The sequence below is a fragment of the Loxodonta africana genome, chromosome 5 (assembly GCF_030014295.1).
Source record: "Loxodonta africana isolate mLoxAfr1 chromosome 5, mLoxAfr1.hap2, whole genome shotgun sequence".
Taxonomy (NCBI): Eukaryota; Metazoa; Chordata; class Mammalia; order Proboscidea; family Elephantidae; genus Loxodonta; species Loxodonta africana.
The window spans coordinates 119,265,092-119,277,509 of record NC_087346.1 but is presented as its reverse complement, the minus strand read 5'-3'; the positions used below and the strand labels follow the sequence as shown (position 1 = coordinate 119,277,509).

Sequence of the window (12,418 nt, the reverse complement as noted above, 5' to 3'; positions counted from 1 at the left end):
CATCCACGTACTCATCCTTAGAACCTGCGAATATTACCTTATATGGAAAAAGAGTCTTTGTAGATGTAATTAAGTTATGGAATTTGAGACAAGCGGATCATCGTGGATAATCCAGGAGGGCTCTAAATCCAATGACAAATGTCCTCATAAGAGAAAGGCAGAGGGAGGTTTGACACAGACAGAACATAAGACAGAGACACAGAAGAAAAAGCCATGTGAATACAGAAGCAGAGATTGGAGTCATGCAGCCACAAGCAATGAATGCCAACAGCCACCAGAAGCTGGAAGAGGCTCTAGAGAGAGCAAGACCATGTCTACACTTTGTTTTTGGACTTCTGGCCTCTAGAACTGCCCAAGAATAAACATCCATTGTTTTAAACCACCAAGTTTATGGCAATTTGTTACAGTTACAGTAGCCACAGGAAACTAGTACAGATGGCTTTACATGGAGAGTCCTCTGGCCCCAGCCCTCCCAAGATCATTTAGAACTCAGACTAACATTCACAGCTGGTGGGTCCCTGGGTGATGCAAACAATTAACAAAAGGTTGGAGGTTCGAGTCCACCCAGAGGCACCTCGGAAGAAATGCCTGGTGATCTACTTCTGAAAAATCAGCCATTGAAAACCCTAAGGAGCACAGTTCTATTTGGACATACATGGTGTTGTCATGATTTGGAATCAACTCCAGGGCAACTAGTGATAGGCAATTTCACCTTTTGACATGTACCTGCCCATGGCTTTCTTTTTTGTTTGTTTGTTTTGTTTTTATTGTTGTAAAACAAAACATTGGCCAATTCAACAATTTTAACATGAAAAATTCAGTAACATCGGTCACATTCAATATGTTGTTGTGCCAACTATTTCCACTATCCTTTTCCAAATCATTTCACACACTATGTACTTTTTGGAGCCCTGGTGGTGTGGTGCTTAAGAGCTCAGCTGCTAATGAAAAGGTCAGCAGTTGGACTCTACCAGCTGCTCCTTGGAAACCCTATAGAGCAGTTCTACTCTGTCCTATAAGGTCTCTATGAGCCAGAATCGATTCAATGGCAATGGGTTTTGGTTTTATGTACTTTATAAAATTTGTCAATTACAGATATATAGATAATTATATTGATTATTCTAAAATTTTTCTCTGGACAATTCTACTTGGAGTCATTCCATCTGCTCCAACTAAACAAGTCCAAGAAGGAGCTCCTTATGACTCCTCCACAACTCAAGTTTTCCTTCTAACTCCCTTTCCAGTGCTATCAATGTAATCAAAATTTGAGTCACTTCGTTCTTCCTTTTTAACTCTTCTTCCTCATTAGTGATTAAGTCATTCATTTTTCTTTCTAAGTGATCTGTCCATTTCCCCATGGCTTTCTTGAGAGTTCTCCTCCCATGTAGTGAGATTGGGACTATTCTTGCATTACCTTTTATTACCTTCATGGTTTGGGCCCTAACTTTCGTTTTATCCAAAAGGTAACTAGATCAGAAGAGCCCTTCACTGGTCTTTTTATTTATTTAACCAATATTTTGATTACCTACTGGCTATGTTTTAGAACCTGGAGATAGAGCAGTGAGCCTTGCTCTCAGGGAACTTATCATCTGGTGGGGAGACAGATAATAAACAAGGAAATGAGGAAATTAATTCTATGTAGTGATAAGTGCTGTAAAGACGAGAAAAGGAGGGTAAATGAAGTGAGGATAATGGTAAGCATGGATGGTACTTGGTCGTGGCTATTTTAGATAGATTGTTCAGAGAAAGTCTTTTGGAGAAGATGACAACTGGGAAGAAAGCAGAATGAAATGAGTGAATAATGCATGAGGAGGTCTAGGGGAAGAGCATTCTGTCAAGGGAAAAAGCAGATGCGAAGGTCCTCAGGTGGGACTGAGGTAGATTTGTCTGAGGAACAGCAAGGAGATCAATGTTAACATGCAGTGAGTAAGGAGAAGGAGTTAGGGCTGAGATCACAGAGGGCCTTGTAGATCGTTGCAAGGATTGGGCTTCTGCTCTGAGCCGGGGGCCTGGGCAGGGGGCAGTAGGCACTGGAGGGTTTTGAAGATCGGAGCAGTTTCCTCCTCTCTCTTATTCAGAAAACTTTTTTCATTCATTTACTCATTTATCAAACATGGATTTATTCCTTCTGAAGTGCTAGGTGTTGCTCTAGATTATACCTATTGCACTAGTTAGTAACCCACCATCGCTGACACCATTTTGTCATCACCATTCCTGTGGCACATTCAACCAGAGGGAGTTGTGTTGGAATGAGTCCTGGAGAGTGATACATCTCTCTCCCCCAGAGGCCCTTTCAGCTGGGGCTGTCTTTTCATGCATCTCAATTAGTCACAGAAGGACCTAAATAACTCATGTCTCTGACACAACCGTGTGTTGCAATAATTCCGTAAGCTAGATGTGCAAACTTATCTGGGTCTCGGAGTTTCTCTTAGACTTACCCTTTTCTTGAGGTTTCCAAGGATATCTTGATTGTCTTGATGTCATCTAACATAGAAGAGGGGCTGGTATGCCCATGACTGCTTACGAAGTGTCTGAGAAAGGAAGGGGGTACAGATATTAAAGTGTATATTAAAAGTACAGGTGGCTTTTTATGGCATTGGTTGTATTTTTTTTATGGCACTGGTTGTATTTTTTTATGGCATTAGTTGTATTTGGAAACCCTGGTGGTGTAGTGGATAAGAGTTTGCCTGCTAACCTAAAGGCCGGCAGTTCGAATCTACCAGCTGCTCCTTGGAAACTCTATAGGGCAATTCTATTCCGTCCTATACAGTTGCTATGAGTGGAATCCACTCAATGGCAATGGGTTTGATTTTGTGTTTTTGGGGGTTTTTTGGTTGTATTTGGCTGGAGGACCCAGGAATTTCCCAGTTCTTCCTCTTCAGCTTTCTGAAAGAACTGCTTACAAAAGAAACGATAATTAAATAGGGATCAAGATAACACCCAGTTACTGCCAGGACCAGTGCTTAACATCTCAAAACAGAAACATCGATAAAAGCTGAGGTGAAATAAAAGTGATTTGGGTTTTAGACTTAAGAGGGGTTTCCTAGTTAATCCGAAACCTGGATCCCAATCTGAGCACCTTTTTGCCTTCTGGCCAACTCCAGAGTTCAAGGACTAGAAGCAATGATCAGCATAACCAGGCATGCTATGCCGAAAATGACCTAGAGACAGGGTTAGAGATAGGACATGAGTGCACGGCACACAGTGGACCTCACCACAAGCAAGATGAAAGTTGTCCTTATTTCCTTAAAACCACTACCACCACAAAAGACTCGAATTTATAAAACCTCCGGTCCCTAAGCGTTTAATGAAGGCACTGTTTCGGCTTCATGTCTAGATAAATTGACTCAAATATCTTCTATTTGCCTGACTTCCATTTTGCCCTCTCATTTAAAGTCATTAATTTGAAGTACTCAGTTTATGAAACCATCTTTATTTCTTTAATTGATAAATCAAAGTATTGTACACACAAGAAACTAATTTTTAGGTACTTAAAGGATCTTTAAATTTTCTATACCAAACTTGCCAAATCAATGAAAATCAATGTCTCATTTCCCCAGTCCAAACCAAATAAGTGCTTTTTTAAACAAAGTCCTAATGACCATCACTGAATTTCATCTATATTAGAATCTCAAAACCATTTTACTACTAAATAAAAGTATTATTTGCTAAGTTAATTAGTATAAGGATGCTTTAATTTGGAAGTATAAAATATCACTAGGTATGTTTGTGTCAATTTTGAGGATTATTATAAATTTAGCCTCACATTACAGGGCAGTGGTGATTCAGTGGTAGAATTCTTGCCTTCCATGCAGGAGACCTGGGTTCAATTCCTGGCCAGTGCACCACATTTGCAGGCATCACTTTTCTGTCAGTGGAGGCTTGCTCTGATGCTGAGCAGTTTTCAGGAGACCTTCCAGGCTAAAATGGACTAGAAAGAAAGCCTGGCAATCTACTTCCAAAAATCAGCCAGTGAAAATCCTATGGATCACAACCGTTTGAACCACAATCAATCATGGGGATGAGGCAGGACAGGGCAGCACTGAGTTCTGTTGTATGTGGGGTTGCCAAGAGTCAGGGCAGACTTGATGGCAGTACTAACAATGACAGCCTCACATTATATGATACAATGAATCAATCAATACATCTAAGTTACATTTTTTGTAATGGGGGAGAGGCATCAAATTAGAACTTTGATCTTAATGGATAATAGCCATATAATCAGCTTGACCCAGTTAGTTCAGGCCCACAATATTTACTGAGTGTCTTCTCTGCACTAGACCACATCTATTAACCACAGTTTGAAGGATCAGACCAGGTCAAGAGTATCTTCTGCTTTGATTCCTATGCGGTTTCGTGAAATTTTGTTATTTCTTATAAAGACCCATTCACTTTCAAGTCTTTTGACAAAACTGGGAGTAGCCTCGGAAACATTTTCAAAATCTGCTTTCCCCAGAACAGTTTCAGTGGTCTGAGAAAAGAGAAAAAAGTAATGGGAATGGCACTGAGGAAAAATTAAAACAGACCTGCCCATAAAAACTGAGGAATTGTAAAGAAGCGTGCCGTTGCCTCCAGGAGTAGTTTTCTCACATCCTTTTTCCTTAAAGTTCTCAGTGCAAAGAGAATACGTAGGTGCGAGAAGAAAGAACAATGGCATTTGAAATCAACTAACAGCTCTGTAAGATAACCATGAGAAGACATTTGTGACCCAAATATTCTCCTCCTGACTAAAAAGTCTCTCTTGAAAGCAAATCATGCACGAGGTACTATTCAGGGAGAGAAACCAACAAACAAAAAAACCTTTCTCTGACTCAGGACTAGGAGCTGATAAACAAATGCTAGTTCAAACCACACAGTAAGTGCCTATTAGAAATATAACCCACTTAGACAAACACCCAGGACTCAGTCCTAGGGGCTTTTGAGATTTTTCTAGCCAATAACTAGCCGCATCACATTACTTTCTTCTAAAGAAAAACGAAGGTGCTTCTTACCAAGACAATTTGCTTCTCTGTCCGGTTGGCAGTCTGAAAGAAATTTAGGCACTTCCTCAAATATTTATCTTTGAGTAGCCACATTTGGGAGGGGGGGGGGCGGGAAATGCTCTTTTATGCCATCTACTGAATTCTACTGATATTACACTGGGTAGTGAGTATAGCCACCATCCATCTGTCAGTGTTTTGTACTACGGTGGTTTGTATGTTACTATGATGCTAGGGCAGTTCTACTCTGTCTCCTGGAGTCACTATGAGTCAAAATTGACTTGATAGCACCTAACGAGAACAATAAGATGCTAGAAGCTACGCCACTGGTATTTCAAATACTAGCAGGGTCACCCACGGTGAACAGGTTTCGGCAGACCTTCCAGACTAAGACAGCCCAGGAAGAAAGGCCTGCTGATCTACCTTCGAAAGTTAGCTAAAGAAAACCATATGGATCACAACAGAACACTGTCAGACTCGCTTGCTCTGGACATGTCATTGGGAGGGATCAATCGCTAGAGGAGGACATCATATTTGGAGAAGCAGAGGGTCAACGAGGATGTGGGAGATCCTCAGAGAGATGGATTGCCACAGTAGCCACGACAATGGATTCAAACACGTTGGCAATTGTGAGGATGACTCAGGACCAGACAATATTTTGTTCTGTTATATATAAGGTCACCATGAGTTGCAGTTGACTCAATAGCAGCTAGCGACAACAGAACTCTATTTTTTCCTATTCATATATAGAATAGCATCTGGATTAATTGATAGTCCTGTATTAAAATAGAACCATATCTTGGTGATTCTGGATTCACACTAACGAAGTGAAGGAGGCTGTGTTAGTAATCCACAGGTCATTTATGGTTAGAGTCAAAATGCTGGTGGACGTGGGAGTGGGGCTGGTGGGGCGGGGTTTCAGGTGCTTTGCTTTTTCCCTTGTGTTTTATCAGTCCACTTTTAAAAGTGGCTGAGAGTAGAAAAAAAGAGGGGCTCCAATCAAAGTTTTGCTAAAGTCCATTCATAAAAAGGAAGATAATTTATGTGCTGATCTAGAACACATGCTAATTATGTCTTATGAGACAAACTGGTTTTCAGAGAAAATTTTTTCTATTGATATTTTCAAACTTCCTTCAAAAAATGATTTTAAAAGTTTCTATGTTAAAGACATGCTATCTAGGAAAGCTGTCTAGGAATCTCTTTCCTCAGATAAAGTCTTAAAACACTTCCTTTAGTTTAGGACCATCGAAGGTATCTTGTTCCATTTTGGGGGCGGGGGTCAGTTGTTGTCAGCATGCTCAAGGAATCCATCCCGATAGCACCATTCTTTTTTTTTAAATATATAATTTTTATTGTGCTTTAAGTGAAAGTTTATAAATCAAGTCAGTCTCTCATACAAAAATTTATATACATCTTGCTATATACTCCTAATTACTCTTTCCCTAATGAGACAGCTCGCTCCTTCCCTCCACTCTCTCTTTTCATGTCCATCCCACCAGCTTCTAACCACCTCTACCCTCTCATCTCCCCTCCAGATAGGACATATCAACATAGTCTCAAGTGTCTACTTGATCCAAGAAGCTCATCCTTCACCAGCATCTTTTTCTATCCCGTTGTCCAGTCCAATCCCTGTCTGAAGAGTTGGCTTTGGGAATGGTTCCTGTCCTGGGCTAACAGAAGGTCTGGGGGCCATGACCACCGGCGTCCTTCCAGTCTCAGTCAAACCATTAAGTCTGGTCTTTTTACCAGAATTTAGGGTCTGCATCCCACTGCTCTCCTGCTCCCTAAGGAGTTCTCCGTTGTATTCCCTGTTGGGGCAGTCATCAGTTATAGCCAGGCACCATCTAGTTCTTCTGGTCTCAGGCTGATGTAGTCTCTGGTTTATGTGGCTACTTCTGTCCCTTGGGCTCATAATCACCTTGTATCCTTGGTGTTCTTCATTCTCCTTTGGTCCAGGTGGGTTGAGACCAATTGATGCATGCTAGATGGCCGCTTGCTAGCGTTTAAGACCCCAGACACTGCTTTCCAAATTGGGACGAAGCATGTTTTCTTAATAGATTTTCTTATGCCAATTGACTTAGATGTCCCCCCAACCCATGGTTCCCACCTCCCCCCCCCCCACCCCCGCTACGCTGGCCTTTGAAGCATTCAGTTTATTCAGGAAACTTCTTTGCTTTTGGTTTAGTCCAGCTGTGCTGACCTCTCCTGTATTGTGTGTTGTCTTTCCGTTCGCCTAAAGTAGTTCTTATCTACTATATAATTAGTGAATACTCCTCTCCCTTCCTCCCCACTCTCATAAGCATCAAAGAATATTTTCTTCTCTGTTTAAACTGTTTCTTGAGTTGTTATAATAGTGGTCATATACAATATTTGTCCTTTTGCAACTCACTAATTTCACTCAGCATAATGCCTTCCAGATTCCTCCATGGTATGAAATGTTTTACAGATTCATCACTGTTCTTTATCAATGCATAGTATTCCATTGTGTGAATATACCATAATTTATTTATCCATTCATCCATTGATGGGCATCTTGGTTGCTTCCATCTTTTTACTATTGTAAACAGTGCTGCAATGAACACAGGTGTGCATGTATCTGTTCCTGTAAAGGCTCTTATTTCTCTAAGGTATATTCCAAGGAGTGGGATTGCTGGATCGTATGGTAGTTCTATTTCTAGCTTTTTATGGAAGTGCCAAATCGATTTCCAAAGTGTTTGTACCATTTTACATTCCCACCAGTCTCTCCACAACCTCTCCAACATTTATTATTTTGTGTTGTTTAGACTAATGCCAGGCTTGTTGGAGTGAGATGGAATCTCATTGTAGTTTTGATTTGCATTTCTCTAATGGCTAATGATCGTGAGCATTTCCTCATGTATATGTTAGCTACCTGAATGTCTTCTTTAGTGAAGTGTCTGTTCATATCTTTTGCCCATTTTTTAATTGGGTTATTGGTCTTTTTGTAGTTGAGTTTTTGCAGTATCATGTAGATTTTAGAGATCAGGCACTGATTGGAAATGTCACAGCTAAAAACTTTTTCCCAGTCGGAGGACAATCTTTTTACTCTTTTGGTGAAGTCTTTGGATGACCATAGGTGTTTGATTTTTAGGAGCTCCCAGTTATCTACTTTTTATTCTGCATTGTTAGTAATGTTTTGTATACTGATTATGCCATGTACTAGGGTTCGCAGCGTTGTCTTTATTTTTTCCTCCATGATCTTTATTGTTTTAGAGTTTATATTCACATCTTTGATCCACTTCGAGTTTGTTTTTGTTCATGGTGTAAGGTATGGGTCTTGTTTCATTTTTTTGCAGATGGATATCTGGTTATGCCAGCACCATTTGTTAAAAAGACTGTCTTTTCCCCATTTAACTGCTTTGGGGCCTTTCTCAAATATCAACTGCTCATATGTGGATGGATTTATGTCTGGATTCTCAATTCTTTTCCATTGGTCTATGTGCCTGTTGTTGTACCAGTACCAGGCTGTTTTGACTACCATGGCGGTAAAATAGGTTCTAAAATCAGGTAGAGTGAGGCCTCCCACTTTGTTCTTCTTTTTCAGTAAAGCTTTACTTATCTGGGGCCCCTTTCCCTTCCATATGAAGTTGGTGATTTGTTTCTCCATCTCATTAAAAAACGTCATTGGAATTTGGATTGGAATTCCATTAAATCTATAGATGGCTTTTGGTAGAATAGACATGTTTGACATGTTTACAATGTTAAGTCTTCCTACCCATGAACAAGATATGTTTTTCCATTTATGTAGGTCTCTTTTGGTTTCTTGCAGAAGTGTTTTGTAGTTTTCTTTGTGTAAGTCTTTTACATCTCTGGTAAGATTTATTCCTAAGTATTTTATCTTCTTTGGGGCTACTGTAAATGGTATTGATTTGGTGATTTCCTCTTCAATGTTTTTTTGTTGGTGTAGAGGAAGCCAACTGATTTTTATATGTTTATCTTGTATCCCAATACTCTGCTGAACTCTTCTATTAGTTTCAGTAGTTATTCTTGAGGATTCCTTAGGTTTTTCTGTGTATAAGATCATGTCATCTGCAAATAAAAATACAGATACTTTTATTTCTTCCTTGCCAATCTGGATGCCCTTTATTTCTTTATTTAGCCTAATTGCTCTGGCTAGGACCTCCAGCACAATGTTGAATAAGAGTGGTGATAAAGGGCATCCTTGTCTGGTTCCCGATCTCAAGGGGAATGCTTTCAGGCTCTCTCCATTTAGGATGATGTAGGCTATTGGCTTTGTATAAATGCCCTTTATTATGATGAGGAATTTTCCTTCTATTCCTATTTTGCTGAGAGTTTTTACCATGAATGGGTGTTGAACTTTGTCAAAAGCCTTTTCTGCATCAATTGATAAAATCATGTGATTCTTGTCTTTTGTTTTACTTATGTGATGGATTACATTAATTGTTTCTCAGATGTTGAGCCATACCTGCATACCTGGTATGAGTTCCACTTGGTCATGGTGAAGTTTTTTTTTTTTGATACGTTATTGAATTCTATTGGCTAGAATTTTGTTGAGGATTTTTGCATCTAAGTCCAGGAGGGATATAGGTCTATAATTTTCTTTTTTTTTTTTTTGTGGTGTCTTTACCTGGTTTTGGTATCAGGGATATGCTGGCTTCATAGAATGAGTTGGGGAGTATTCCACCTTTTCTATACTCTGAAATACCTTTAGTAATAGTGGTGTTAACTCTTCTCTCAAAGTTTGGTAGAACTCTGCAGCGAAGTCCTCCGGGCCAGGGCTTTTTTTTTGTTGGGAGTGTTTTAATTACCTTTTTCAATCTCTTCTTTTGTTATGGGTCTATTTAGTTGTTCTACCTCTGTTTGTGTTAGTTTAGGTAGGCAGTGTGTTTCTAGGAATGCATCCATTTCTTCTAGCTTTCAAATTTGTTAGAGTACAATTTTTCATAGTAATCTGATATGATTCTTTTAATTTCAGCTGGGTCTGTTGTAATATCGCCCATCTCCTTTCTTATTTAGGTTATTTGCATCCTCTCCTGTTTTTCTTTTGTCAGTTTGGCCAATGATTTATTAACTCCGTTGATTTTTTCAGAGAACCAGCTTTTGGTCTTCTAAGTTCTTTCAATTGTTTTTCTGTTTTCCATTTCATTTAGTTCTGCTCTACTTTTTATTATTTGTTTTCTTTTGGTGCCTGAGGGTTTCTTTTGTTGCTCTGTTTCTATTTGTTCAAGTTGTAGGGATAATTCTTTGATTTTGGCCCTTTCTTCTTTTTGGGTGTGTGCATTTATTGATTTAAATTGACCTCTGAGCACCGCTTTCACTGTGTCCCAAAGGTTTTGATAGGAAGTGTTTTCATTTTCATTGGATTCTATGAGTTCCTTTATTCTATCCCTAATGTCTTCTATAATCCAGTCTTTTTTGAGCAGGGTATTGTTCAGTTTCCAAGTGTTTGATTTCTTTTCCCTGCTTTTTCTGTTATTGATTTCTACTCTTGCGGTCTTATGGTCAGAGAAGATGCTTTGTAATATTTCAGTGTTTTGGATTCTGCTAAGGCTTGCTTTATGACCTAATATGTGGTCTATTCTAGAGAATGTTCCATGTGCACTAGAAAAGAAAGTACACTTGGCTGCTGTTGGGTGGAGCGTTCTGTATATGTCTATGAGGTCAAGTTGATTGCTTGTGGCATTTAGATCTTCTGTGTCTTTATTGAGCTTCTTTCTAGATGTCCTGTCCTTCACAGAAAGTGGTGTGTTGAAGTCTTCTACCCTTATTGTGGAGCTGTCTATCTCACTTTTCAATGCTGATAGTTTGTCTTATATATCTTGCACCCTGTCATTGGGTGCATAAATATTTAATATGGTTATATCCCCTTGATATATTGTCCCTTTAATCATTATATAGTGTCCTTCCTTATCCTTTATGACGGATTTAACTTTAAAGTCTATTTTGTCAAAAGTTATTCTTGCCACTCCTCTTTTTTGATTGTTGTTTGCTTGATATATTTTTTTCCATCCTTTTAGTTTGTTTGTGTCTCTAAGTCTAAGGTGTGTCTCCTGTAGGCAGCATATAGACAGATCAGTTTTTTTTAATCCATTCTGCCACCCCCTGTCTCTTTATTGGTGCATTTAGTCCATTTACATTCAGCATAATTATGGATAGGTATGAATTTAGTGCTATCATTTTGATGTTTTTTGTGTATGTTGTTGACAGTTTCTTTTTCCCACTTAATTTTTTGTTCTGAGTAGATTATCTTTAGAAATTGTCCTTTCCTCATATTCGTTGTTGTTGATTTTGTTTCTGTTGAGTCTATTTTTTTCTTATATTTTATTTTGATGTGTAGGATAGTTTGTCTCCTTTGTGGTTACCTTATTATTTACCCCTATTTTTCTAAATTTGAACCTAAATTTTATTTCTTTGTATCTCCTTGTCTTCCTCTCCATGTGAAGGATCTATGACTACATTTCTTAGTCCCTCTTTATTGTTTTAATGTTGTCTTCTTTTGCATAATAACATCACTGTTACCCTGTTTTGAGTGGTTTCTTATCTTGATTTATTTTTGTGATGTCTCTGTCTGGGTTGACATCTGATTGCTCTGCCCAGTGTTCTAGTCTTGGGTTGATATCTGGTATTATTGATTTTCTAACCAAAGAACTCCCTTTAGTATTTCTTGTAGTTTTGATTTGGTTTTTACTAATTCCCTAAACTTCCATTTATCCAGAAATGTCCTGATTTCACCTTAGTATTTGTTGTAAAGAGGGCTCAATGGAAGCATCTGTCTAATTCGCCATCTTGGCTCCGCCTACTGGGTTTATGATTCTTGGCTGGCAATTTTTTATATAAGTCATCCCATTGCCTTCTTGCCTGCATGGTTTCTGCCTAGTAGTCAGAGCTTATTCTTACTGGCTATCCTTTGTAGGTGACTTTTCGTTTATTTTTATTCTTAAAATTCTCTCTTATCTTTGGTTTTGGCAAGTTTTATTATAATATGTCTTGGTGACTTTCTTTTAAAATCTACTTTATGTGGAGTTCAATGAGCATCTTGGATAGATGTCTTCTCATCTTTCATGGTATCAGGGAACTTTTCTGCCAATAAATCTTGAAGAATTCTCTCTGTATTTTCTGTTATCCCTTCCTGTTCTGGTACTCCAGTCACTCGTAGGTTATTTCTCTTGATAGAGTCCCACATGATTCTTAAGGTTTCTTCATTTTTTTTAATTCTTTAATCTGATTTTTCTTCAAATATATTGGTGCCAAGTGCTTTATCTTCAAGTTCACAAATTCTGCCTTCCACTCGCTCAATTCTGCCCCTCTGACTTTCTATTGAGTTGTCTAATTCTGTAATTTTATTGTTAATCTCCTGAATTTCTGATTGCTGTCTGTGTATGGGTTTTTCTAGCTTATTAAATTTTTCATTATGTTCCTGAATAACCTTTTTAATTTCTTCAACTGGTTTATCTGTGTAT

At 38.7% G+C, this 12,418-nt stretch overlaps 2 protein-coding genes across 15 annotated transcripts in view; both read right to left on the bottom strand.

The window, feature by feature from the left end:
* The window catches only part of TLR1 (toll like receptor 1), a 125,558-nt gene extending 120,547 nt beyond the window's left edge, over positions 1–5,011 (bottom strand). For all 14 annotated transcript variants that reach the window (XM_064285945.1, XM_064285952.1, XM_064285947.1 and 11 more), the window contains exons 1-2: positions 4,992–5,011; positions 2,439–2,531 (exon numbers count right to left, since the gene is read on the bottom strand). The gene's annotated coding sequence lies outside the window, so the exon portion shown is untranslated. The remainder of the gene's footprint in view (positions 1–2,438; positions 2,532–4,991) is intronic.
* Positions 1–5,011, bottom strand: part of TLR10 (toll like receptor 10) — a 43,859-nt gene extending 38,848 nt beyond the window's left edge. The window contains exons 1-2 of the mRNA XM_003411391.4: positions 4,992–5,011; positions 2,439–2,531 (exon numbers count right to left, since the gene is read on the bottom strand). The gene's annotated coding sequence lies outside the window, so the exon portion shown is untranslated. The remainder of the gene's footprint in view (positions 1–2,438; positions 2,532–4,991) is intronic.
* Positions 5,012–12,418: the final 7,407 nt, after the last annotated feature.